Genomic DNA, 14,198 nt, shown 5'->3' with positions numbered 1-14,198 from the left:
TCACTTTAAGGAGTTCTGTGTTAGCAATGAATGTCTAGACTTGTAATATGTAAGAAGAGGTGGCAAGAACACACAGAAGAACTGCACAAAAACTATCTTCATGACCAAGATAATCATGATGGTGTGATCACTCACCTCGAGCCAGACATCCTGGAATGTGAAGTCAAGTGGGCCTTAGAAAGCATCACTGTTAACAAAGCTAGTGGAGGTGATGGAATTCCAGTTGAGCTATTTCAAATCCTGAGAGATGAAGCTGTGAAACTGCTTCATTCAATATGCCAGCACATTTGGAAAACTCAGCAGTGGCCACAGGACTGCAAAAGGTCAGTTTTCATTCCAATCCCAAAGAAAGGCAATGCCAAAGAATGCTCAAACTACCGCACAATTGCACTCATCTAACATGCTAGTAAAGTAATGCTCAAAATTCTCCAAGCCAGACTTCAGCAATATGTGAACTGTGAACTTCCTGATGTTCAAGCTGGTTTTCGAAAAGGCAGAGGAACCAGAGAGCAAATTGCCAACATCCACTGGATCGTGGAAAAAGCAAGAGAGTTCCAGAAAAACATCTAATTCTGATTTATTGACTATGCCAAAGCCTTTGACTGTGTGGATCACAATAAACTGTGGAAAATTCTGAAAGAGATGGGAATACCAGACCACCTTATATGCAGGTCAGGAAGCAAGAGTTAGAACTGGACATGGAACAACAGACTGGTTCCAAATAGGAAAAGGAGCACATCAAGGCTGTATATTGTCACCCTGCTTATTCAACTTATATGCAGAGTTCAGTTCAGTTCAGTTCAGTCGCTCAGTCGTGTCCGACTCTTTGCGACCCCATGAATCGCAGTACGCCAGGCCTCCCTGTCCATCACCATCTCCTGGAGTTCACTCAGACTCACGTCCATCGAGTCCGTGATGCCATCCAGCCATCTCATCCTCAGTCATCCCCGTCTCCTCCTGCCCCCAACCCCTCCCAGCATAAGAGTCTTTTCCAATGAGTCAACTCTTCGCATGAGGTGGCCAAAGTACTGGAGCTTCAGCTTTAGCATCATTCCTTCCAAAGAAATCCCAGGGCTGATCTCCTTCAGAATGGACTGGTTGGATCTCCTTGCAGTCCAATGGACTCTCAAGAGTCTTCTCCAACACCATAGTTCAAAAGCATCAATTGTTCGATGCTCAGCCTTCTTCACAGTCCAACTCTCACATCCATACATGACCACAGGAAAAACCACAGCCTTGACTAGGTGGACCTTAGTCGGTAAAGTAATGTCTCTGCTTTTGAATATGCTATCTAGGTTGGTCATAATTTTTCTTCCAAAGAGTAAGTGTCTTTTAATTTCATGGCTGCAGTCACCATCTGCAGTGATTTTAGAGCCCAGAAAAATAAATTCTGACATTGTTTCCACTGTTTCCCCATCTATTTCCTATGAAGTGATGGGACCAGATGCCATGATCTTCATTTTCTGAATGTTGAGCTTTAAGCCAACTTTTTCACTCTCCTCTTTCACTTTCATCAAGAGGCTTTTTAGCTCCTCTTCACTTTCTGCCATAAGGGTGGTGTCATCTGCATATCTGAGGTTATTGATATTTCTCCTGGCAATCTTGATTCCAGCTTGTGTTTCTTCCAGTCCAGCTGAGCACCGAAGAGTTGATGGTTTTGAGCTGTGGTGTTGGAGAAGACTCTTGAGGGTCCCTTGGACTGCAAGGAGATCCAACCAGTCCATTCTGAAGGAGATCAACCCTGGGATTTCTTTGGAAGGAATGATGCTAAAGCTGAAACTCCAGTACTTTGGCCACCTCATATGAAGAGCTGACTCATTGGAAAAGACTCTGATGCTGGGAGAGATTGAGGGCAGGAGGAGAAGGGGACAACTGAGGATGAGATGGCTGGATGGCATCACTGACTTAATAGGCATGGTTCTGAGTGAACTCCAGGAGTTGATGATGGACAGGGAGGCCTGGCGTGCTGTGATTCATGAGGTCGCAAAGAGTCAGACACGACTGAATGAATGAACTGAACTGAACTGAACTAAGGGTTTTTAGGCAGATGCTAAGAAAAAAAAGAGGTAAACTGAAGAATAATGAAACTAGTTCAACCGTGAGTGGATATCTTCACACTGGTCTTACATAAAAACAAAATATAATCCATGATAGAAGGGAAAAAAAAATCTAGTAAGTTAAAAGAGAGTATTGAGTTGTTTACCAAACTGAGTCTTAATTGGGATTCAAACTCCTAATGGGTTCTGTGAATGCACTGATATGCCTATTGGTGGTGGATGATGAACTTCATTGCCTGTGGGTTCTTTGGGAAGGATTTGTTGTGGTGGTGGTTTAGCTGCTGTCTTGTACAACTCTTTGCCACCCCATGGACTGAAACTTGCCAGGCTCTTCTGTCCTCTATTATGACCTGGAATTTGATCAAATTAATTTCCATTGAGTCGGTGAAGCTATCTAACCATCCCAGTCCTCTGATGCCCCCTTCTCCTTTTGCCTTCAATCCTCCTCAGCAGACTCAGAGGGTAAAGCATCTGCCTGCAATGCAGGAGACCTGGGTTCCATCCTTGGGTCAGGAAGATCCCCTGGAGAAGGAAATGGCAACCCACTCCAGTAGTCTTGCCTGCAAAATCCCAAGGACAGAGAAGCCTGGTAGACTACAGTCCATGGGATCGCAAAGAGTCGGACATGACTGAGTGACCTCTCTTCACTCCTCAGCAGAAAGATAAGGTGGTCTGGTATTCCCAAATTTAAGAATTTTTCAGTTTATTGTAATCCACACACAAAGGTTTTAGCATAGTCAATGAAGCCAAAGTAGTTTTTTTTTTTTTTTTCTGGAATTCCCTTGCTTTCTCCACAATCCAATAGATGTTAGCAATTTGATCTCTGGCTCCTGTGCATCTTTGAAACCCAGCTTGTTCATCTGGAAGTTCTTAGTTCACAGACTGCTAAAGCCTAGCTTGAACGATTTTGAGCATAATCTTGCTAGCATGTGAAATGAACACAATTGTACAGTAATTTGAACATTCTTTGGCATTGCCCTTCTTTGGGAGTGAAATGAAATTAACCTTTTCCAGTTCTGTGGCCATTGCTGAGTTTTGCAAATTTGCTGACATACTGAGTGCTGCACTTTCACAGCATCATCTTTTAGGATTTGAAATAGCTCAGATGGAATTCCATCACCTCCATTAGCTTTGTCCATGGTAATTCTTCCTATGGCCCACTTGATTTCACACTGCAAGACGTCTGGCTCTAGGTGATGACCACACCATCATGATTCTCTAGTTTATTAAGACCTTTATTTGTATAGCTCTTTTGTGTATTCTTGCCACCTCTTCTTAATCTCTTCTGCATTTGTTAGGTCCTTATCATTTCTGTCCTTTATCTTGGCCATCTTTTCATAGGATGTTCTCTTGATATCTCCAATTTTCTTGAAGAGATCTCTTCTCTTTCACTTTCTATTGTTTTCCTCTATTTCTTTGCCCTGTTCATTTAAGAAGGCCTTCTAATCTCTCCTTGCTAGTCTCTGGAACTCTGCATTATTGGGTGTATCTTTCCCTTTCTCCCTTGCCTTTTGCTTCTCTTCTTTCCTGAACTATTTGTAAAGCCTCCTCAGACAACCACCTGCCTGCTTTCATTTCTTTTGATTTGGACTGATTTTGGTCATTATCTACTATACCATGTTGTGAGCCTCTATTCATAGTTCTTCAGGCACTCTGTCTCTACCAGATCTAATCCCTAATTCATCACCTACACTCTATATGACCTAATATGACACAAGGGATTTGATTTAGGTCATACCTGAATGGCCTAAAGATTTTCCCCTCTTTCTTCAATTTAAGTTGAATTTTGCAATAAGGTGCTCATGTTCTGAGCCACAGTCAGCTCCAGATCTTGTTTTTGCTGACTGTATAGAGCTTCTCCATAACTGGCTGCAGAGAATATAATCAATCTGATTTCAGCATTGACCATCTGGTGATGTCCATGTGTAGAGTTGTCTCATGAGTTGTTGGAAGAAGGTGTTTGCTGTAACCAGCATGTTCTTTTGACAAAACTCAGTAATCCTTTGCCCTCCTTCATTTTGTACTCCAAGGCCAAAGTTGATTGTTGCTCCAGGTATCTCTCGACATTCTACTTTTGTATTCCAATCCCCTATGATTAAAAGGACTTTTTTTTTTTTTTTCTCTTAGTTCTAGAAGGTCTTTTAGGTCTTCAACTTCCAGTCAGCTGCAACTTCTTTGGCATCAGTGGTTGGGGTGTAGACTTGCATTACCATGATGCTGAATGGTGTGCTTTGGAAATGAACTGATATTGTTTTATCATTTTGGACATTGCACCTAAGTACTGCATGTTGGGCACTTTTGTTGACTATGCAGAGTACTCCATTTCTTCTAAGGGATTCTTGCCCACAGTAGTTGACATAATGGTCATCTGAATTAAATGTGCCCATTCCCATCTACTGTAGTTTACTGGTTCCTAAGATATCAGTGTTCAATTTTGACCACATCCTGCTTGACCACATCCAGTTTACCTTGATTCATGGACCTAACATTCCAGGTTCCTATGCAATATTGTTTTTTACAGCATCAGACTTCACTTTCACCACCAGACACGTCCACAGCTGAGTACACAGAAAAAAGTTCCTCCTTTGGCCCATCTGCTTTATTCTTTCTGGAAATTATTATTAATTACTCTCTGCTCTTCCCTAATAGTGTACTGGACACCTTCCAACTAGGGGGCTCACCTTCAGGTGTCATATTTTTTTCTTTTCATCCTGTCCCTGGGGTTCTCCAGGTAAGAATACTGGAGTAGGTTGCCATTTCCTTCTTCAATGGACCATGTTTTGTTAGAACTCTTCATCATGACCTGTCCATCTTTGGTGGCCCTGTATGCCGTGGCTTATAGCTTCATTAAGTTACACAAGCTCCTTTGCTATGACAAGGCTGTGATTTATGAATGTTTGGGATGGATAAGAAGATGGAAACATGCTGATTCCTGCCCTTACACAAACTCCAGAAACAGTGCCTAATTCCTGGAGAGTGATACTAACCATAGCAGACAGAACTGTTTATATGAAAGAACCTATAAAATTCAGGACACGCAGATTAGGCTGGTGAATTTTCCTCCACAGTCACAAGCCCCTCTCACTCCACTGTTCTGTGTTTCTCTTCCAGTTTTAAGAAAATTTTGATTGAACCGGGCTTCCCTGGATAATCCAGGGTAATTTCTCAATTTTAGTGCCAGCTGTTTTCCAGCTTTAATTCCCTCTGCCAGCTAAATTCTCCTTTGCCAGGCAACTTAACACATGCCTAGGTTCCTGGGGTTAGGAGATAGACCTCCTTGGAGGAGGGGCAGAATTATTCTGCCTACCCCAACTTTTACCTCTTCTTCAAGAGAACTGTATGGTCTGACACCATACAGGACTGACACAATAGCTTTGATTAGCTATCACAGGCTTTTCCGTTTAAAGGATGACATCGGGAAGAAAGAAGAACTAACCATTACCTCTATTGTACTTTTGTAAAGTAAAGCCCCACTTCCTATGGTCACTTCAATTCTATCAGAAAACTGTAATATTATATTGATTTTTAAAGAGTGAGACAATTTTTTGCTAGCTCCAGATGTCCCTTGTGTATGCAGTGCACACTTATACAGCTGTAGGTGGTGTCACTGGTGAGGAAGGGGCATTTTCTCAGAGAAGAGTATCAACAAGTTGACACTGACCTTGTTGATAGGGAGATGCCACTCACAAAAAGGTTGTAGACAATAGTAAGGTGACAAGTGGACCACCTGAGTAATTTTCCTGTGCATGGGTCTGATCCTTGTTAGCTTCCAGAAATAAGTGAGGGAGATTGTGAAAGGAATCCCAAAAAGAAGTTGACCACTGAAATTAAGTATTAATATTATACTACTCTATGATTATATATTTTATAAGGTGCATTAAATCTTTTTCATAGCAATATTTAAGTCAACTTTCATGGGGTGCTCCATTCACAAATCTTTTATTAAAAGGTTACTGGAAGAAAAGAAATGAGACTGTGTCTCTCTCTCTTCTGATCTAAGTCCTTAGATGTTTATTTCCAATCATTCCACTTCTTCAAGTTCTCTTTCGTCATGTTATTGCAAGTGTCATATTAATTATTTACATTTTAGATAGTTATTAGACAGTTATAGATGGAGGAGGCAATGGCACCCCACTCCAGTACTCTTGCCTGGAAAATCCCATGGATGGAGGAGCCTGGTAGGCTGCAGTCCATGGGGTCGCGACGAGTCAGAGGCGACTGAGTAACTCCACTTTCACTAATCACTTTCATGCATTGGAGAAGGAAATGGCAACCCACTCCAGTGTTCTGGCCTGGAGAATCCCAGGGACAGGGGAGCCTGATGGGCTGCCATTTATGGGGTCGCACAGAGTCGGACACGACTGAAGCAACTTAGCAGCAGCAGCAGCAGACAGTTATAGATAATAGGGAAGATAGGCAGTTTTTGTAAACTGTTGTCATATTTTGCACAAATCTTCCTTTTTCCTTCTATGGATATTTAACCTTATTTTATTCAAAGAATTGTAAATTCAAGAAGCATGGTGTTTTTCTCATAGTTTTGGTAGGTAGGGGGTTTCCTAGGTGACTCCGCTGGCCAATGCCGGAGACAGGGGCGGGTTCCATCCCTGGGTCGGGAAGATCCTCTTGAGTAGGAAATGGCAAGCCGCTCCAGTATTCTTGTCTGGAGAATCCCATGAACAGAGAAGCCTGCGGCGACAGTCTGTGGGGCTGCAAAGAGTTGGACGTGACCAAGCACGCACATGTTTCTGTAGGTAGGGATGTGAATGTGTTTGGGGACATCGTAGAGAATATGCAGTGGTCTTTAAGTACCTGGCAAACTGCCTGCCACATGCAACATAGTCCTTTATTTCTAGGCCCCACCCAAATAAAATTTCCAAACTTGTAATTTAAAAATGAATGCTTGGGGCTGGTGCACTGGGATGACCCAGAGAGATGGTATAGGGAGGGAGGTGGGAGGGGGTTCAGGATTGGGAACACGTGTACACCCGTGGAGGATTCATGATGATGTATGGCAAAACCAATACAGTATTGTAAAGTAAAATAAAGTAAAATAAAAATAAAAATGAAGAAGTTTGCATGCTTTCATTTGCGTTGTCCTGCTTTCATTCTGTTGCTGGAATTCCTTGGTAACCACAGAAAGGCCCTAATGAGAAGCTGCCATGGCAATCTTAAGAATTCCACTGAAGTCTTCCGTGTGAAATTCATTAGGGCTGCATTATCACATGGAGTTCATCTTGTTTAAAACACTTTCATTATTTCCCTTTGTCTTCATAGAATGAAAAGTCAAGAATTCTGCCTTTCAAAAATATTTTCTCTCATTCTTGATTCATTAATTGGAAGCACATTTTTATATTTTTGACCTTTACAAGCTACAGAAGTTCAGGGTCATCTATTCTCTCCATAATGCTAGATACTTTGCAAACTGCAAGGCAACCGCAAATTCTGAGGACTCTGCAGACAATTATTTGCTCCATGGAGACTCACCTCACAGGGCTAGTTTGCTGCACAGGCACCATTGTCAGGGAGCTGCCATAGAGACCACACCTTTAGAAACCAGGAGGAGACTTTGTGGGGATTCTGTGTGTGTCGTTTGCAGTGTTGATCATGGCCTTTTGTACAGTGCAATTTCTTTCTAAGATGCTTTGTATGTTACATTCAACAGGCTTACAGTTGCAGTTTGGAACTTCCGGAATCCAGGAAATAACCTTTGCATGTCACACACTTTATTTCTTAAAGAAAATGAACAAGATTTCTCAATTATTCTAAGGTTTATCTTTTTCCATTTTTTTTCCATCAAACCTCACGTTTTTTCCTTCTTAAGGTCTTCAGTCATATATTAATTTTTTAACAGCAGAATCCTTATCATTTTTGCACTTTTCCTCTACCTTGCATAGCATCTATCATAGTTCAAGTTACAGGGTAACAACTCAGTGAAAATAAAATATATCTTCTATTTTCTTTCTTTCAAAAATAGTTTCTACATATGGTTTCAGGATGGGCACAGATGTAAAGAATTACTGGGTTGAAATAATCATGTAACTTACTAATTCTTAGAGTATGAAACAATAAGAATCACTTAGGAAAGGAAAGATGGGAAAGAAGGACAAAAGAAGAGAATGCATATGGAGTAGCTGATAAACTTTTTAGTGGTTAAAAGAACCATTATCCTATTTGATCATTCTCAAAGTGTGGCTGTAGACAGGCAGCACTGGCATTATCTGAGAACTTGTCTGAAACGTTAATTTCTGAGTCCTTCTCCAAACTGGCTGAGTTAGAAATTGGGGGGCTGAGGACAAGCAATCTGGTTTCTGATGAGCTCTATAGTGATTCTGAGGCATATACATGTTTGGAAATCACTGAAGTCCAAACCCCTGCATTTGCACATAGAAAACAGAGGTCAGAGGAGTTATGCAGTGGTTCAGGGTCACGTAAGTATGCTCATTCATTTAAGTGTGCGTGTTTACATTTCAGGTTCTCCTTTATCACAGGACCAGAGAACTGGTTTCAAGTTTACTTGTGATTTTGCATGCTAATTATTGCACCTCCCTGAATTCAACATATTTGTAGAATACTTAAATTTATGAACAGCAATCACTGAGCATGTACAATAAGCATATGTATAATACTTAGAAATTTGAATTGGCTGAATGATTTCTGAACATTCAGTTCTCAGCCTTCTATTACGCTTCATTTGACAATTTGTGTTTTAAAACCTAAAATCCTTTTGCATTTAGAGTTAATGTAAAAATAAAGCAGGGCTGCTTAAATTATATTTCTTTTATTAAGACATTTTGATTCTTTTTTGATAGCACACTGTATTTTCACAAAACTCATCCCTCTACTGTCACATGGAAGCTCCATAAAAAAACTTATATTCCCTTTGTGAACATCTTTCTATAATATGGATTTTTTGTTTTGTTTTTATTTATATAGCTCTGCCTACTGGTTATGTTTATATTTACTTGAACTGCTTGGTAGGAGAGTGCCTACGTGAATACTCTAGAAACGAACATGAGAAAAATGAAGCCCTAACTATTCTTTCAGTAGAAATAACACTTTATTGATGCTGAAAATTGCACTATAATTTACCTGCTGTGGATGACTACATGTGCAGCTTTTTCTATTTTTTTATACATATAAAGAGAAAAAAATATTTTCTTTGGGAATAAGATTTCCAACAGAAGCGATATGCTAACCATGGCTAAAACTTTTCAGAAAATAACTTAGCATCAAGAAGTGACATATTTTCTAGCATCTTGAAAATGCCTTGGAATCATTGCGTAAGTGTCAATATTACCACATGTGAGTGAGCTCACGAAGCATTATGTATTATGGTTAGAGTTTGGTTTGAGAAAGTTGGTAGGCAGAATATTGCTCTGCCTCCCCCCGCCAAAGATGTCTATGTCCTAATGTCAGGAACCGGGGAATACGTTATCTGGCAAAGGGGAATTTAGGTGGCAGATGGGATTAAGGCTGCCAGTCAGCTGGCACTAAAATAAGCAGAGTGTCCTGGGTTGCCCCAGTGAGGCCAGTGCAGTCTCAGGTAGCAGAGGAAGACAGACGAGCGGAGTGAGAGGGGAAGGGGACTAGGGAGGAAAAATCAGAAATGCAGTATTGCTGGCTCTGAAGCTAGAGACGGGGGTGTGAGCCAAGGAAGGTGGGCAGCTTCTAGAAGCTGAAAAAGGCAAGGAAATCAATTCTCCCCTAGAGCCTTCAGACAGGGGCCAACACAACCATTGTTAGACCAGTGAGACCCACACAGGGCCTCTAACTTAGAGAAATGTAACGGAAATTTTTGTTTTAATTGCCACTAAAATTGTGGCCATTTGTTATAACAGCAATGGAAAATACAGGAAATAATATGGATTTGTATCCAAGTCTCGGCTCTAACACCTACTAGGGGCAACCTTGAGCAACTTTCTTGAACCCTGAGCTTCAGTTCATTTGTCAACAAAAGGTGTATAGAGTAAGTATCTATCGATAAAATTACTTTAGGAATTTAGTAAGAAAACATTTATAAACTGCTTGTCATTGGCATAGAATACGGACATATCTGTTGTTATCTACAAAAGCAGAATTTTTTTATATGTGATAAAAGCAAATAGTTTCTGAAAACAATGGGTCCTCTTGCTGAATCTCCAACTTTGGATCTGTTAGGTCACTGGATTCCTCAATCCAGGTGGCCTTGGGGGAAAAGAGGAGGAGGAAGATATATCTGCTTCTTAACCATTTTTTTTTCTCATTACGCATCTCATCTGTGATTAGAGGAGTGTTCACATAACCCCATTCAGATGTAAGAGGAGATGTAGAATCTGGTCCTCGGCTTGAGCGCTGTCTAGTGACAACTGTAAATTATAGAAAGAGGAGCATCCCATTCATGTGAGCAATTAAGCGATGTCGAACTCCTTACTGTGGAGGAATATAAACATAAAAGAGAGCCTGGAATGATTTACCAAGGACCTAAACCTGTGTACTAAGTTAGATTTTCTCATGATCCAAAAGGGTATGCAACATGATCGCCATTAGTAAACTCCCATGTGCCATAGTCTTAAGATGGGACAATTGCTAAACAAATAACTAAGGCATACAAAATCATTTTGCTCGTATGTATGTAAAAGGATTTTGGCAGTCATGTCTGCCATTTTGTATGTGAGCAATTTATGTTAACAGAATTTCAATATGCATTCAGTTCAGTTCAGTTCAGTTCAGTCACTCAGTCGTGTCCGACTCTTTGCGACCCCATGAATCGCAGCACATCAGGCCTCCCTGTCCATCACCAACACCCAGGGTTCACACAAAACCACGTCCATCGAGTCAGTGATGCCATCCAGCCATCTCATCCTCGGTCGTCCACTTCTTCTCCTGCCCACAATCCCTCTCAGCATCAGAGTCTTTTCCAATGAGTCAAGTCTTCGCATGAGGTAGCCAAAGTACTGGAGTTTCAGCTTTAGCATCAGTCCTTCCAAAGAAATCCCAGGGTTGATCTCCTTCAGAATGGACTGGTTGGATCTCCTTGCAGTCCAAGGGACTCTGAAGAGTCTTCTCCAACACCACAGTTCAAAAGCATCAATTCTTTGGCACTCGGCCTTCTTCACAGTCCAACTCTCACATCCATACATGACCACAGGAAAAACCATAGCCTTGACTAGGCGGACCTTAGTCGGCAAAGTAATGTCTCTGCTTTTGAATATGCTTCTAGGTTGGTCATAACTTTCCTTCCAAGGAGTAAGCGTCTTTTAATTTCATGGCTGCAGTCACCATCTGCAGTGATTTTGGAGCCCCCCAAAAATGAAGTCTGAAGTCTGAATTCTGACACTGTTTCCACTGTTTCCCCATCTATTTCCCATGAAGCATTACTACTACAGGATGCCATGATCTTCGTTTTCTGAATGTTGAGCTTTAAGCCAACTTTTTCACTCTCACACTTTCACTTTCATCAAGAGGCTTTTAAGTTCCTCTTCACTTTCTTCAATAAGGGTGGTGTCATCTGTATATCTGAGGTTATTGATATTTCTTGTGATAATCTTGATTCCAGCTTGTGTTTCTTCCAGTCCATAGTTTCTCATGATGTACTCTGCATACAAGTTAAATAAGCAGGGTGACAATATACAGCCTTGACATACTCCTTTTCCTATTTGAAACCAGTCTATTCCATGTCCAGTTCTAACTTGCTTCCTGACCTGCATACATATTTCTCAAGAGGCAGGTCACGTAGTCTGGTATTCCCATCACTTTCAGAATTTTCCACAGTTTATTGTGATCCACACAGTCAAAGGCTTTAGCATAGTCAATAAAACAGAAATAGATGTTTTTCTGGAACTCTCTTGCTTTGTCCATGATCCAGCAGATGTGGGCAATATGATCTCTGGTTCCTCTGCCTTTTCTAAAACCAGCTTGAACATCAGGAAGATCACGGTTCATGTATTGCTGAAGCCCGGCTTGGAGAATTTTGAGCATTACTTTACTAGTGTGTGAGATGAGTGCAACTGTGCAGTAGTTTGAGCATTCTTTGCCATTGCCTTTCTTTGGGATTGGAATGAAAACTGACATTTTCCAGTCCTGTGGCCACTGCTGAGTTTTCCAAACGTGCTGGCATATTGAATGCAGCACTTTCACAGCTTCATCTCTCAGGATTTGAAATAGCTCAACTGGAATTCCATCACCTCCACTAGCTTTGTTCGTAGTAATGTTTCTAAGGCCCACTTGACTTCACATTCCAGGATGTCTGGCTGTAGATGAGTGATCACACCATCGTGATTATCTGGGTTGTGAAGATCTTTTTTGTACAGTTCTTCTGTGTATTCTTGCCACCTCTTCTTCTGCTTCTGTTAGGTCCATACCATTTCTGTCCTTTATTGAGCCCATCTTTTCATGAAATATTCCATTGGTATCTCTAATTTTCTTGAAGAGATCTCTAGTCTTTCCCATTCTGTTGTTTTCCTCTATTTCTTTGCATTGATCGCTGAAGAAGGCTTTCTTATCTCTTCTTGCTAGTCTTTGGAACTCTGCATTCAGATGCTTATATCTTTCTTTTTCTCCTTTGCTTTTTGCTTCTCTTCTTTTCACAGCTATTTGTAAAGCCTCCCCAGACAGCCATTTCGCTTTTTTGCATTTCTTTTCCATGGGATAGTATTGATCCCTGTCTCCTGTACAATGTCACGAACCTCATTCCATAGTTCATCAGGCACTCTATCTATCAGATCTAGGCCCTTAAATCTATTTCTCACTTCCACTGTATAATCATAAGGGATTTGATTGAGGTCATACCTGAATGGTCTAGCGGTTTTCCCTGCTTTCTTCAATTTCAGTCTGAATTTGGTAATAAGGAGTTCATGATCTTAGCCACAGTCAGCTCCCGGTCTTGTTTTTGTTGACTGTATAGAGCTTCTCCATCTTTGGCTGCAAAGAATATAATCAATCTGATTTCAGTGTTGACCATCTGGTGATGTCCATGTGTAAAGTTCTCGTGTTGTTGGAAGAGGGTGTTTGCTATGAGCAGTGTATTTTCTTGGCAAAACTCTATTAGTCTTAGCCCTGCTTCATTCCTCATTCCAAGGCCAAATGTGCCTGTTACTCCAGGTGTTTCTTGAGTTCCTACTTTTGCCTTCCAGTCCCCTATAATGAAAAGGACATCTTTTTAGGGTGTTAGTTCTGAAAGGAATTGTAGGTCTTCTTAGAACTGTTCAACTTCAGCTTCTTCAGCATTACTGGTTGTGGCATAGACTTGGATAACTGTGATATTAAATGGTTTGCCTTGAAGATGAATAGAGATCATTCTGCGTTTTTGAGATTGCATCCAAGTACTGCATTTTGGACTCTTTTGTTGACCATGATGGCTACTCCATTTCTTCTGAGGGATTTCTGCCCGCAATAGTAGATATAATGGTCATCTGAGTTAAATTCACCCAGTCCAGTCCATTTTAGTTCGCTGATTCCTAGAATGTCGACGTTCACTCTTGCCATCTCCTGTTTGACCACTTCCAATTTGCCTTGATTCATGGGCCTGACATTCCAGGTTCCTATGCAATATTGCTCTTACAGCATTGGATCTTGCTTCTATCACCAGTCACATCCACAGCTGGATATTGTTTTTGCTTTGGTCCCATCCCTTCATTCTTTCTGGAGTTATTTCTCCACTGATCTCCAGTAGCATATTGGGCACCTACTGACCTGGGGAGTACCTCTTTCGGTATCCTATCATTTTGCCTTTCCTACTGTTCATGGGGTTCTGAAGGTAAGAATACTGAAGTGGTTTGCCATTCCCTTCTCCAGTGGACCACATTCTGTCAGACCTCTCCACAATGACCCGCCTGTCCTGGGTTGCCCCGCGGGCATGGCTTAGTTTCATTGAGTTAGACAAGGCTGTGGTCCTAGTGTGATTAGATTGACTAGTTTTCTGTGAGTATGGTTTCAGTGTGTCTGCCCTCTGATGCCCTCTTGCAACACCTACCATCTTACTTGGGTTTCTCTTACCTTGGGCATGTGTTATCTCTTCAGTGCCACTCAAATAGAAACTATTTATCTAATCTTTATTTTACTTTAAATTAGATAAATACTTTCTGTTTGAGTGGCACTAATGCATGCTTTTGAACTGTGGGTATTGGGAAAGACTCTTGAGAGTCCCTTAGACTGCTAGGAGAT

Source organism: Capra hircus, chromosome 7, assembly GCF_001704415.2.
Source record: "Capra hircus breed San Clemente chromosome 7, ASM170441v1, whole genome shotgun sequence".
NCBI lineage: Eukaryota > Metazoa > Chordata > Mammalia > Artiodactyla > Bovidae > Capra > Capra hircus.
This window is presented reverse-complemented; position numbering follows the sequence as displayed.